At 36.6% G+C, this 13,853-nt stretch overlaps 1 protein-coding gene across 1 annotated transcript in view; it reads left to right on the forward strand.

The window, feature by feature from the left end:
- The window catches only part of LOC136861636 (elongation factor-like GTPase 1), a 279,187-nt gene that overhangs the window by 123,613 nt on the left and 141,721 nt on the right, over positions 1-13,853 (forward strand). The window lies entirely within an intron of this gene.

Raw genomic sequence — 13,853 nt, forward strand, 5'->3', positions numbered from 1 at the left:
ACCAAAAGCAACATAATTTCATTTTGTTCCATGTTTGTTAATGTAGAGTACATTTTTTCGGTCAAGACTGACATGGGTAGCGTTAACAGCTATATAGCGCATGCGTGTACTGTGCTGTGGTGGTAGTTACAATAAACCATTCAGATTGTGAAAAATAAGCCTATGAATATATTACATGATTTATTTATTTGCACTTTTTAAACACTATAATTCTCTTTCAGAATAAAATAAGCCTATGAATATATTACATGATTTATTTATTTGTACTTTTTAAACACTATATGACTGCAGGTAGGAAGTAATGACACTTGGTACCGTTCACTTAAAGACTAGGATTTATTTGTTGCTGAGTCTTATACAATACACATACGCACAAGTACACTCTCTCTGCTCATGCTAATTCAGTCACACCGGTTGTTATCTTTATCACTTACTAGTCAACACAATCACACTAGCTACACAGTACACATTACACACTGTTCCACTACTGTCACTTGTGCTCTAATACAGTTCCACAATTATCCTCCCTATACACTAACACAATGACACAGTTCACAGCTTGTGCACAAGGCAGTCGCACAATTCTGTATGTCATACACTGTCCCTCGTCCACTGGTCATACTCTTACAACAGTCTTCAATTAATGTCCCTTGTCGATCCCTCTTTGAACTCTCCCATGCTGCACCACATTCACTCTACAACAGCTGGACATGAGGATTCAATACTTTAATGACAGACAGAACAGTCTGTTGTGACTTGGCTCCACAGACGAAACACTCGCTTTATGACACTGCCTGCACTGACCCTCACACTCCTCTGACACTCGACTGTGTCCTCGACTGACCCACATTTGCCATCACGCACACAGACATGCACACACACACACACTCTCTCTCTCTCTCTCTCTCTCTCTCTCTCTCTCTGAATCAGCCTTAACAATTTCAGAACAGGCCCAAAGTTGAATACACCCAGAACACTCATGGCTCCCAAGCCTCTCCATGTTTCCAAGAGACACTAGCAGAGGGGTCCAGTGCTCCTGCTGTTGGGCTGTCCTTCCTAAGGGGAACGTGCATGTGGTGGGCCATTAGCTAGCGGGTAGGGCCAAACTGACTCGCTTCACTTCGCTTGCGAACAATAATGGCAGACATAGTCACATTATAAACATGGTGTAAATAGTTATGTAATATTAATAAAAAAGAATGTCTGAGCTTAATCTCCTGATAGCTCATACCTGGGATAAGTGGAAGTTCCTCTAAAAAGGAGCGAGTTAAGCTGAATATTGTACGTGATGAAATTCATTTTTCAGGTTCCGTATTGACTATAATATCAAAAGAAGAAGTATCTATGTGTCCATCTATTCAATACATACATAGTATAACAATCTCTTAGATTATTTTACATAATTGGGGTACATGTTTTGGCTCCTTGAGCCATCATCAGCCATAGAACTACACAATTGACCAAGATATAAAACAGAATGAAGAATTCATAATTCGCCTATTATATATAGTAAGAAAAAACTACATCATTTATATGAAGACAACTTATTTTCCACTTCATAGTAATTGTCAGCAACCCAACTGTCTAATTTAAAACAGAAGATCAAATACAACAACCTCATTATCACAAAAGCTGATAGGTAAAGAAAATGTAATATATATATATATAAAATTGGGTGTTGGTATGTTTGAAGCTAATAGACTCAAAAACTACTGGACTGATTTTGCTGATATTTTCACAGTTTGTTCTTATTACATCTAAGAGGGATTATGAAGTGGTTTGAACGAAATCTGATTGGTAGTTCGGCACTAAGTGGTGAAGAATAAAATAGGGGAAGATAAGCAAACCGCAAGACAAGTCCGATCAGTGGGTTGCCTACCCAACAGTATGTGAAGATTATGATGTGTTCCTTAAAACTTATTTCTGCTTTTATCTGGAAAAATTAATGGAAGGGCAAGAAACCCCTAGCACCCCTAAAGGAAGGCGGTGAAACTTAAAAATCTGAAAATGACAATATTAGTGATGAATTCATAGTCTTTGGCGTAGCTGAGATTAACTGTGACGCTCTGAATGCCGTTTAAGTCAAAGTTCGTTCCCAATCAGTATGGTAAACATATTATGACTTACTGTTTGGGAAAGAAAACTGTAGGGTAAGACTCACATACGGCCGGGATCGTACAACTGAAGATGTTGCAGACATTAAAATTGGTATTTGGTATCTTCTTTAAAAATAAACACTTTTTTTTTTTGGAAAATCCATAAACTATATTATTGGTATTAAATGTTCATAAAATTATTGAAACTATTTTCGGTATTAAATGTTCATAAAATTATTGAAATGGGCAGGAAAAACAATATGACTACGACAGGCATATCAAGATGAGTTATCTGACCTATTTATATGAAATGCTGTGGAGCAGCGCACAGGTCCACTAGTTGTATTATAAAAAAAGAAGAGTCATTCTTTAATGATAAGTTTTCTGAAATAACAAAAGACCCTACTGCCAAACTACAGAAAAACATCAAACAACTTCTAAAATATTCCACATTTCTTTTGAATGAACAAGAATGTTCTGAATTTGTCATTATGAATCCAACATAACCCACAGCAAAGGCAGCACCTAAGAATCATAAGACTAATGCACCCATAAGACCAATTATTAATTTTTAAACTTGTCATACATATAAACTAACATTTTATTCATACATTTTTAAACAAACATAAATTTTGTAATAGAACAACCACTAAAAATATTAATTTTACTACCCTCTCATATTATACATTAATTTAAAATTATTAATATGGATCATGTATACCTATAAAAGAACCATTAATTTGGTTAACAATAATTTAAGTAAATACAGCCATCTAAATATACAAGAAAATCAATTTCTGACCATATTAAAGTTTGTATTAAACCACCATTATTTTTCTTTTAATAACAGCATATATCAACAGAATGATCTTACTATAGGTTCACTGGCATCAGGGATCTTGGCTGACAACCTTGAAAAAAAAGTCATCAATAACTTTAATGGAATTTTCTTTTGGGTGTGATGTGTAGATGACATATATAAAATCTTAGACCAACAAATCATAAAAAGTTCATCTTTGCTTGACTGCCTTAATACTATAGGCCCATATCTTCTGCATATTTAAAACACTGGGCTGATTTTTGTTGCCATGAGTTTGAGAGAACGGCTGAACCGATTGACATCCTAAAGCATTCTGACAAAAGCAGATTTTCAGATTGTCATTAAAAGCATAAAAGTTTCTTGCTGTCTATTTTTAAATTATTAAAGAAAAATGTAGCATTCTGATGGCCAAAGTGCTCGCCAGTACTTCAAGGCCACTTGCTGGTCGACTCCCTGCTATGTGTGTGATGGGAATTCTAAAGGGCACACACGCATGCGCCATCTAGTACGATGTCTCCTCGCTGTAGCCTACATAACTGAGTGGTCAGTCGTGGACTCGTGGTTCATTGAGAGTATTTCACGTGCAGTTTTCCGGTTCACTTAGCTGTTTGGTTGAAATCATGTACATTATATCTATAGTGCAATGTGTAAATACATGCAGTTGTCACTTACTTTTATTATTTGAAAGGATCTACTACTTCCCGGACAATATGGCCTGCCAAAAGGACAAAGTTCCATGCCAAATTAAGTAATCTAGCCCTAAAACTTTTAAGTTAAACACACAACATTAACTCTAATGATACAAAATCTTTTGTAAAAACCGAGAGAGTGGCTGCGCTGTTTGGGTCACGTAGCTGTCATTTTGCATTTGGGAGAGTTGGGTCTAGCCCCACTGTCGGCAGCTCTGAAGTTGGTTTTCCATAGTCCTGTTTTCACACCAGGCAAATGCTAGGAGTTGTACCTTAATTAAGGCTATGGTTGCTTACTTCCCACTGCTGCTGTTTCATATCCGATCGTCGCCATAGGACCTATCTGTGTTGTTGCGACATAAAATAAATTGTAAAACAAAACAAAAAGTATGTAAAATGACCTTCATCATCACAATAAAGACATCTACAAAAATTCACTTCACACATAATAATACAAATCCTAAAAGTAAACGTTCAAAAAAGTACCCAGCACATGGAGCAATTTTATATCAAGACAGGTTATCTGAGTGCAGCAAGGGTCCTCTAGTATTCAGTTTATAATAGAAACCAAATCCAACAATTCCCTCAATTTTCTCAATTTAACAGTTAAAAGGAAAAATGGTAGCCTTAAGTAATACATTTACTGAAAACCAGCTCAAACCAGTGATGTCATCAGACAAGACTCGATTCATCCTGGAAGACAGAAAAAAGCTGCCTTCTGTAGTTTGGCCAATAGAGCCATTAATATCCCTCTTTCAGAAAGAAAACAACTAGTTTGTGATAATGATTTCAATAATTGCTTTGTTAATAAAATTATCAATAAAATAAAATAAAAATAAACTGGCTATGGAAAAATTGGAAGATTACAAGTAACTAATCTCAAACTGTGAATTGTATTGAATTGTATTGAATAGGTGGCACAATAAATTTTATTCTAATAGAATCTTAATTTTGATTGGAAGAGTCAAAAAGTTTTAGTACCTGGCTAAAGTAATCCAAGAGAATGGGCTAGGCCAAGAAGCGACCAATATCCGCATCTGGAAATTAGAGCGAATGTTCCAATTGACTATAATAAGATGATGCTGAGTTTCGGAGTCAAATTAAGACATTACACTGTTGTTAGACCAGAAGGCTTTGGAGACACTGTGAATGAATCAAAAAGGAATATTCAATCAACTACTTAAAAGAGAACACGGGCTACTATGGGAGATCTTAGGCAACAGATGGGTTGATGGGCAGGTTCAACTGAAATCCAATAAAAGATTATACAGCAAGATGGAACCAGTAACAACAGCAATTTCAAAGAGAAGATTGCTGTTTTATGGGCACAACTTCCATATGAATAATGACCGGCTCACAAAGAAAATCTGAAATTTTCTAAAACCAATGGCATCCGAGATGGTTTGAAGAGTGTGAGAAAGATCTGAGAGAAGTGGGCATTGCGGAGGATAAAATCAATGACAGGGTTAGTTTCAGAAGGATGATGAAAAGCTATCAGGGTTTTATGGTGGAGACAGAACTCAGAAGACGGAGAGACCCTTTACCAGAGGAGTGGAAACAAGCGCTGATCGCCGGTCTTAAGAAATACAGGCAGGATATCAAAGCTGGCAGACGAACAAGACACAGACACTGAAAATGAGATTTGTTGTTAACACGCAGTCCATAGAGGCTCAAATCGAAAAAAAAATGAAGAAAAACTGGCTACTACACTCATTGGAACAGAAAAAGAGAAAAAAAAATTTCACTACATTCACCTTTAGTAATCAACTTTTTCAAGTTACAGTTTGTTTAAAAAATGCAGTCAGTCAGTCGCTACTGGGCAATCGCCCAGGTTGCAGATTCCCCTTCTGTTGTTTTCCTAGCCTTGAAAAGAATTTGGAAATTCATTGAACATCTCTCCCTTGGTAAGTCATTTGAATCCCTAACTCCCCCTTCCTATAAATGAATATTTGCCCCAATTTGTCCTCTTGAATTCCAACTTTATCTTCATATTGTGATCTTTCATACTTTTAAAGACACCACTCAAACTTATTTGTCTACTAATGTCATTACATGCCATCTCTCCACTACCAGCTCGGAACTTACCACTTAATACCAATATAGTTGGTCCGTTATTGGACATATAAATTTTCCAGCTAACTCATTCCTGGTTGCCAGCATTTCACCCCAGTGTGTTAAGTTGGGCTCATCATTTGGTAAATAGCACACCTACCAAGACACATGCCTAGTGCATACCGTGGTGGCCACTGTATAGGCTACTTGGAGCCACCGGAAGTGCCAATGCACTCATTTATCTCATTTTCAAAAATTGATGCCTGCTTGGCCATCAAATGACACAGATGTTGATTCCCATAGGGAACTTGATATATTTGTCCTGAATGAATAAATTTATAATACCCGTATAGGTGGTCCATTATTGGACATTATAAATTTTCCAGCCAACTCATTCATGGTTGCCAGCGTTTCACCCCAGTGTGCTAAGTTGGGCTCATTAATTGGTAAGTAGCACACCTACCAAGATGCATGGCTTATGCATACCTTGGAGGTATGTTGGTATTATAAATGTACTCATTCAGGACAAATATTTCAAGTTCCCTATGGGAATCAGCATCTGTAACATACCACTTACCGGGCGAGTTGGCCGTGCTCGTAGAGGCGCGCGGCTGTGAGCTTGCATCCGGGAGATAGTAGGTTCGAATCCCACTATCGGCAGCCCTGAAGATGGTTTTCCGTGGTTTCCCATTTTCACACCAGGCAAATGCTGGGGCTGTACCGTAATTAAGGCCATGGCCGCTTCCTTCCAACTCCTAGGCCTTTCCTATCCCATCGTCACCATAAGACCTATCTGTGTCGGTGTGACGTAAAGCCCCTAGCAAAAAAAAAAAACATACCACTTGGTCGAGCAGCTCGTCTCCTTTCTCCGAAGTCTTCCCAGCTCAAACTCTTGCAACATTTCTGTAATGCTACTCTTTTGCCAGAAATCACCCAGAACAAATCGAGCTGCTTTTCTTTGAATGATTTCCAGTTCTAGAATCAAATAATCCATACACTGGAACCATACTCTAGTTGGGTTCTTACCAGAGACTTATATGCCCTCTTCTTTACATCCTTATTACAACCCCTAAATAACCTCATAACCATGTGCAGAGATTTGTACCCGTTATTTAGAATCCCATTTATGTGATTACCCCAATGAAGGTCTTTCCTTAAATTGACACCTAGGCACTTACAATGATTCCCATTCCTGGGCCTTTCGTATCCCATCATCACCATAAGATCTGTGTTGGTGTGACGTAAAGCAAATAGCAAAGAAGGAACTTTCACCCCATCAATGCAATAATTAAAACCGAGATGACTTCCTATTTGTAAAACTCATAGCCTGACTTTTAACCCCATTTATCATCATACTGTCCATCTCACATGATTATCAAGGTCATTTTGCATTTGCTCACAATCTTATAATTTATTTATTACTGTATACAAAATAACATCATCCGCAAAAAGCCGTATCTCTGATTCCACTTCTTTACTCATATCATTTATGTATATAAGAAAACATAAAGGTCCAATAATACTGTCTTGAGGAATTCCCCTCTCAGTTATGACAGGGTCAGAAAAAGCTTCACCTGCTCTAATTCTCTGAGTTCTACTTTCTAGAAATATAGCAACCCATTCAGTCACTCTTTTGTCTGGTCCAATTGCACCCATTTTTGCCAGTAGCCTCCCATGATCTACCCTATCAAATACCTTAGATAGGTCAGTCGTGATACAGTCCATTTGACCTCCTGAATCCAAGATATCTGCTATATCTTGCTGGAATTCTACAAGTTGAGAGTCAGTGGAATAACCTTTCCTAAACCCGAACTACCTTCTATCAAACCAATTATTAATTTTGCAAACATGTCTAATTTAATCAGAAAGAATGCTTTCCCAACGCATGTCAAACTGACTTGCCTGTAATTTTGAATTTTATGTTTATCACCCTTTCCTTTGTACACAGGTGCTACTATAGCAACTCTTCATTCATTTAGTATAGCTCCTTCATGCAAACAATAATTGAATAATACTTCAGATAAGGTACTATAAACCAACCCATTGTCTTTAGTATGGTATATCCCCAGGAAACATATCAATTCCAGTCGCTTTTCTAGTTTCCAACATTTGTATCTTATTGTAAATGTCATCGTTATCATGGGTAAATTTTAATACTTCTTTAGTATTAGTCACCTCCTCTATCTGGACATTTCCATGGTTTCCCATTTTCACACCAGGCAAATGCTGGGGCTGTACCTTAATTAAGGCCACAGCCGCTTCCTTCCAACTCCTAGGCCTTTCCTATCCCATCGTCGCCATAAGACCTATCTGTGTCGGTGCGATGTGAAACTAATAGCAATAGCTATCTGGACGTTATCTTTGTAACCAACAATCTTTACATACTGCTGACTGAGTACTTCTGCCTTCTAAAGATCCTTCCATACACACTCCCCTTGTCCATTACTGATTCCTGGAATTTCCTTCTTGCTACCTGTTTCTGCCTTAAAGTGCCTGTACATACCCTTCCTTTTTTCAATAAAATTTTTATGATTGCTAGTTATGCTTCTCATCATGTTATCCTTAGCTGACTTCTTTACTAGATTTAATTTCTTAGTAAGATCTTTCAATTTCTCCTTACTTCCACAGTCATTTCTAACTATTTCTTTCCAACTTGCACCTCTTTCTCAGTCTTCTTACTTCTCTGTTATAATATAGTGGATCTTTACCATTCATTACCACCTTTAAAGGTTTAAATCTGTTTTCACATTCCTCACATTCCTTCCTTTCTATCATATTTATTTTTAACTACGACAAAAAAAGCTTCGTGAATACTAATACCATGTATTACTTCGATTTCTCTATAGAGCTCACCTGGTTTAACCAACACCACGTCCAGAATATTCTTCTCTCTAGTGCCATCACTTTCTGAATCAGCTGTCCTTCTCCTGTTAAGGAAATTCCGAGGTTTACAGCGGTGTAAGAAGCGGTTGGGGTGAATAGGTGGACAAGGAGTTAACTCTAGCATAACTTAACACAACAAATTTTGAAATTTTATATTCTCCTTTTTTTAAATTTAAAATTGATAAATTGAAAATCTGAAAGAACCATAACAATTTGAGCTCATCAGCTCCAACAATGACTTAAAGTCCAAAAAATCAGGTACAAAACTTGAGAGAATTACAAATGTTAACTTACACAAAAAAGAGCTGAATTGCTCTTGGCAGGTACCAAATTTACAAGAGCACTATTTGCTCCTATCCTTCACACAACAGGGGAGTTCTGCGCTCCAACTATATCATCGTCCAGCCTCGCAAAGGCATGAGTTTCTTATTGCTCTCTTCCAACCTATCGATTGTTCTTAATTAAGGAATTTACACAGGGTATCTTCGAGGTGGGCTTGTCTATTGCTAAACAGTTTATAACTTTCTGTCCGTCAAGGGAACTTCACACCAGACTCATTTCTACACACCACAATCAATTTACAGGGGCAAGAGAGCCCATACTAAATGGCCTCAATGTAAAAAAAAGTTGATTGTAACCGGCCATAAACAAAATGCAAAGGAGGCAAAACATTTGCACTCCTTCCAGAAATACTAAAAACACTAAGTGGGCTTGTGGCCCAACGATACAGAGGCCAAGCCTATTCTACAGTGGGGTGGCTAAATGAGAAACATTAAATACCAAAAGAGACTTAAGAATGATGTGCTGTTGGGTGCATGAAATCTTGTCTGATTACATTCACTATTTGAGTGGATTTTCTAAATATTTTATATCTAAGTTTATTGGTGTCATTAATGACTGTAATATCAAGAAAACTTATCACTTTATTATTTTCAAAAGAAAATTTAATCTGTGAATCCATATTATTTCATTGTTCCAATACCTCCACTCCATTAGTAATGCTGTTGAAGGTCTGCCTTTATGTCTGTGAATGTATGATTGGTATCCACCATATGAGAAGCCATTGCCGAGAATCTGCCGTATTTTGACACATTGTCATGTTCCTTATATCTAATGGAAAATTTGCAGCCTGTCTGTTCAGTGTAACTTGCGGGACATTGCTGGCACTTTAATTTGTATACTCCTGATTTCTGAAATTTATTTTTTCCTTATTAATAGTGTGCTGATTATAAAAAAGATGAGAGTTTTTGTTAGTTTCCTTGAAAGAAACCTTCATATTAAGTTTCTTGATAACATTCGTAATTTCATAGATTTTGCTGTGACTGTAGGTGAAAAGGATGTAACTTTCTTCTTTCTTTTTAGTATTTTTAGTTTATGTTGAAAACAATTTCTTCTCAATTTTTCTAATGATTTTGTCCACAAACTGCCTGTTGAACATGTTACTTTTAGCTATTAAATAAATAGTATCCAGTTCATTTTTATGATCTACTTCTGACATGGGCATACTATAAGCCCTATGAATCATACTATAAAATGAGGCCCTCTTATGTGCTCTCGGGTGCATGAAATCTTGTCTGATTACATTCACTTTTTGAGTGGGTTTTCTAAACATTTTATATCTAAGTTTATTGGAGTCATTAATGACTGTAATGAAAATGAAAACCTACAACCTGTTTTCCAGTCATTGACCGGGTCAGGGATGTAATGAATGAAGCAGATATAGGCTATTATTACGATGGGGTTGCCACTCCCAAAGTGATTTATTAATGAATGATAGATGCTATGAAATGAGAATGGAGAGTGTTGCTGGAATGAAAGATGACAGGGAAAACCGGAGTACCCGGAGAAAAACCTGTCCCGCCTCCGCATTGTCCAGCACAAATCTCACATGGAGTGACCGGGATTTGAACCACGGTATCCAGCGGTGAGGGGCCGACGCGCTGCCGTCTGAGCCACGGAGGCTCTAATGACTGTAATATCAAGAAAATTTATCACTTTATTATTTTCAAAAGAAAATTTAATCTGTGAATCCATATTATTTCATTGTTCCAATACCTCCACTCCATTAGTAATGCTGTGATCAGTTATTGTATATGTGTCGTCCACGTATCTCAACCAATTCCTTTAATGTTGTTGATTTTATTATTTTCGAGTGAATACGTGTACATTTCTGCCATAATCCCCGAAGGGTGTACCTATGGGAAGACCTTCCTGTTTATAAATCTGACCATTAAAGGTGAAATAATTATTAGCTTACTTAAATTACTATATTTGAGTAGATCGTTATTTACAGGATTTATCATTTTTGATACCAGAATATTCAGGAACATGTTTTTGACATCAGATGAATACATCTTCTGGTCCAATTGCATGTTTAGATCTATGGTACAATCACAAAATCCCTTGGAATTCTTAATGGACTTATTACTCTCAAATCTATAATGTTCTTTTCTTAAATTGTGTATAAATCTAGACGTCTTGTATACAGGGCTATTTTTGAAATTGATGATAGGTCTTATATGTATATTCTCTTTATGCACCTTCGGTAGTGCCCTAGCCATAGGGATACCCGGGTTCATATTAATAAGTTTTTGAGACTCCCTTTCATTGAGGATGAAAGAAGATCATTTAAGAAGTTGCTTTAAGTTTCTCTGGATAATACTAGTAGGGTCTTTTTTTATAATTTTGAATGAATTCACTGTAAAAAAGGTTTTGGTTTTCTGTATGTATGATTCTTTACTCATAATGATCGTAGCATTCCCCTTGTCCACCTTAGTCAAAATCATATCATTCTCCTAAATTTTCTGTTTCAGTGAACCTATTATTTGGTTGTGATGTTAAAGGAACTCCTACTTCGTTGTTACTTATTAAATTAGAAAGTTTTTTCTTAGTATTAAATTTAGTTTCAGTTTGGTTCTCGATCGGTAACTTCTGTACTGCACTTTCAGCTTCCTCCGTGATCGTGATTGCGTCCTTGAATTTGAATTGAACGGGCTAATTGAATTTGGGATCCTTCTCCATAACTCTTATTTCCAACTTATCAAAATGGGTCTTCGAAAGATTGATAACAGGCTTCTGAATTTCGGGGATGATTGAATTGGCCTGATTATTATAATCCGTAGACGAGGGAGAATAACCATCGGTTCTCTTACTATTGCACCTAAGTGTATTAGTTTTGTAAACTAACTTGATCTGTTTACAAGTAGGTCTGCAATTTTATCATTGACAAAAATGTTGAAAAGAATTCCATTCTAATGGGATGAAGGAGGAAGAAGCAACAAAATGGGCCTCGTATAACTGAGTGTTAACACAAGGCTTTTTTCCTACAGAGAAAGTTAATTTTGTTTCTGATCCATAGAATGTTGGATTTCTCTTGTGTCTTTCTATGCTAGTGTGACAAAACATTCTTGTTTTGAACAGATTTCAAAAAATTAGGGATGAGTCTGTCTTTGAGACAGTTTTTTACCTATTTTTGCAATTTTGGTCTTTAGATTTAAATATTTGTTATCTCTACCTGCCTGGTTGGCATCAAAACAACAACTTATAAAAGTCTGTAACCTTGTGGTAATGTCTTTGGTAACTTCAAGATAACTATATGATTAATTTAATTCGCATATTTACTCATGTTGTATTATATTTGCACAATTCCACGCATGTAACGATATTTTATTTTGTGCAATAGATGGACTTCATGGTTCACATCATGTCCATGTTTATGTTATTTTAAGATTCCAGAATGACAAGATGCTAGAACGCCACATCACAAGATTCAAAGACCTTTTATTCATCTAATTTTATTGTGTCCTTACCATATTTCAATGATTTTATGGACTGAGGATGTCCCATAAGAAGGATGAAACACGTATCACCAATAAAGTTTAATGTAGTCTTCACAAGTTGATACTTTTTGACAATACGGGCTCAAATATGAAATTTATCACGTCCCTATAACCCTTCTAAACAAGTTTCCTAACTTATACATACCACTGCGGTTTAAGTTGAAGGCCATCTGAGCGCAGATCCCTATCTTCTACCCACCCATTATGATCTACACATCTCACTCCCAATTAATTTAATAGATATATATCTACCAGATATTGTAGTAGTTGAATCATGGCAGAGAAATGATATAATGGATGCAGAAATATTCTCACGGAACTGGAGTGTGTATCGTAGAGGTAGGATAGGAATGGTCGGAAGGGGGGGGAGGTGAAAGAAGAATTTGTAAGTTACGAAAAAAGTTTTAAAGATAACAAACATGAAATTCTAGGTGTAAGGTTCATTTCTAAAGATAATAGGCATCTTGATGTCTTGGAGTGTACAGACCGGGAAAGGGTAGCGCTGACGCTGATTCAGAATTATTTGATAAGATAATCAGGTATGTGGGAAACGACATGGAGAGGAATGTAATTGTAGCGGGAGATCTGAATTTACCAAATGTCAATTGGGAAGGTAATGCGAACGACAGGAAGCATGACCAACAAATGGCTAATAAGCTAATGTGGGAAGAACAGCTGATTCAGAAAGCTCTATAGAGAAAGAGAAGTAATAGATGGCATTACTGGTCATGAAGCTGTTTTCGTCGTAGTTAAAAATAAATGTGATAGAAAGGAAGGTCTTAAAAGTTGGACTATTAGGCAGTACCATATGCCTGATAAAGCAGGCATGAGGCAGTTTCTAAAATGTAACTATGATCGGTGGAAAACGATAAATAAAAATGTAACCAGACTCTGGGATGGGTTTAAAGCAATTGTTGAGGAATGTGAAAACAGGTTTTTACCTTTAAAGGTGGTAAGGAATGGTAAAGACCCACCTTATTATAATAGAGAAATAAAGAGAGTAAGGAGGTGCAGATTGGAAAGAAATAGAAATGGCTGTGGAAGTAAGGAGAAATTGAAGGAACTTTCTAGGAAATTGAACCTAGCAAAGAAGGCAGATAAGGATACTCCTGTTGGAGGAGAGGGCATATTCAAGGAAACACATTTCTGTTTCATTATAAAGATTGAGTTATTTATTGCTCTACCCCCAACAGGTTTTTGGGCGCATTGACTCAACGCTCCGGAAAGTATAATCGTGTGAACTCATGACATGCAGCTTGATGCTATGATTTTAACCAAGGACATTCTAATAATTTTTATGTTTAGACAAACACCTACATTGATATCCACTTTTTACGACTTGTAAGAACAATCAGGATCCTGATTTTTCACCATACATGTTTGACTTTGAGGCTGATGATGCCCTTAATATGGGCGAAACATGTCCCTTAACATTTTATAACAATATTTAATTTCTAAAAATAAGATCTCTTTG

This window comes from Anabrus simplex, chromosome 1, assembly GCF_040414725.1.
Source record: "Anabrus simplex isolate iqAnaSimp1 chromosome 1, ASM4041472v1, whole genome shotgun sequence".
NCBI lineage: Eukaryota > Metazoa > Arthropoda > Insecta > Orthoptera > Tettigoniidae > Anabrus > Anabrus simplex.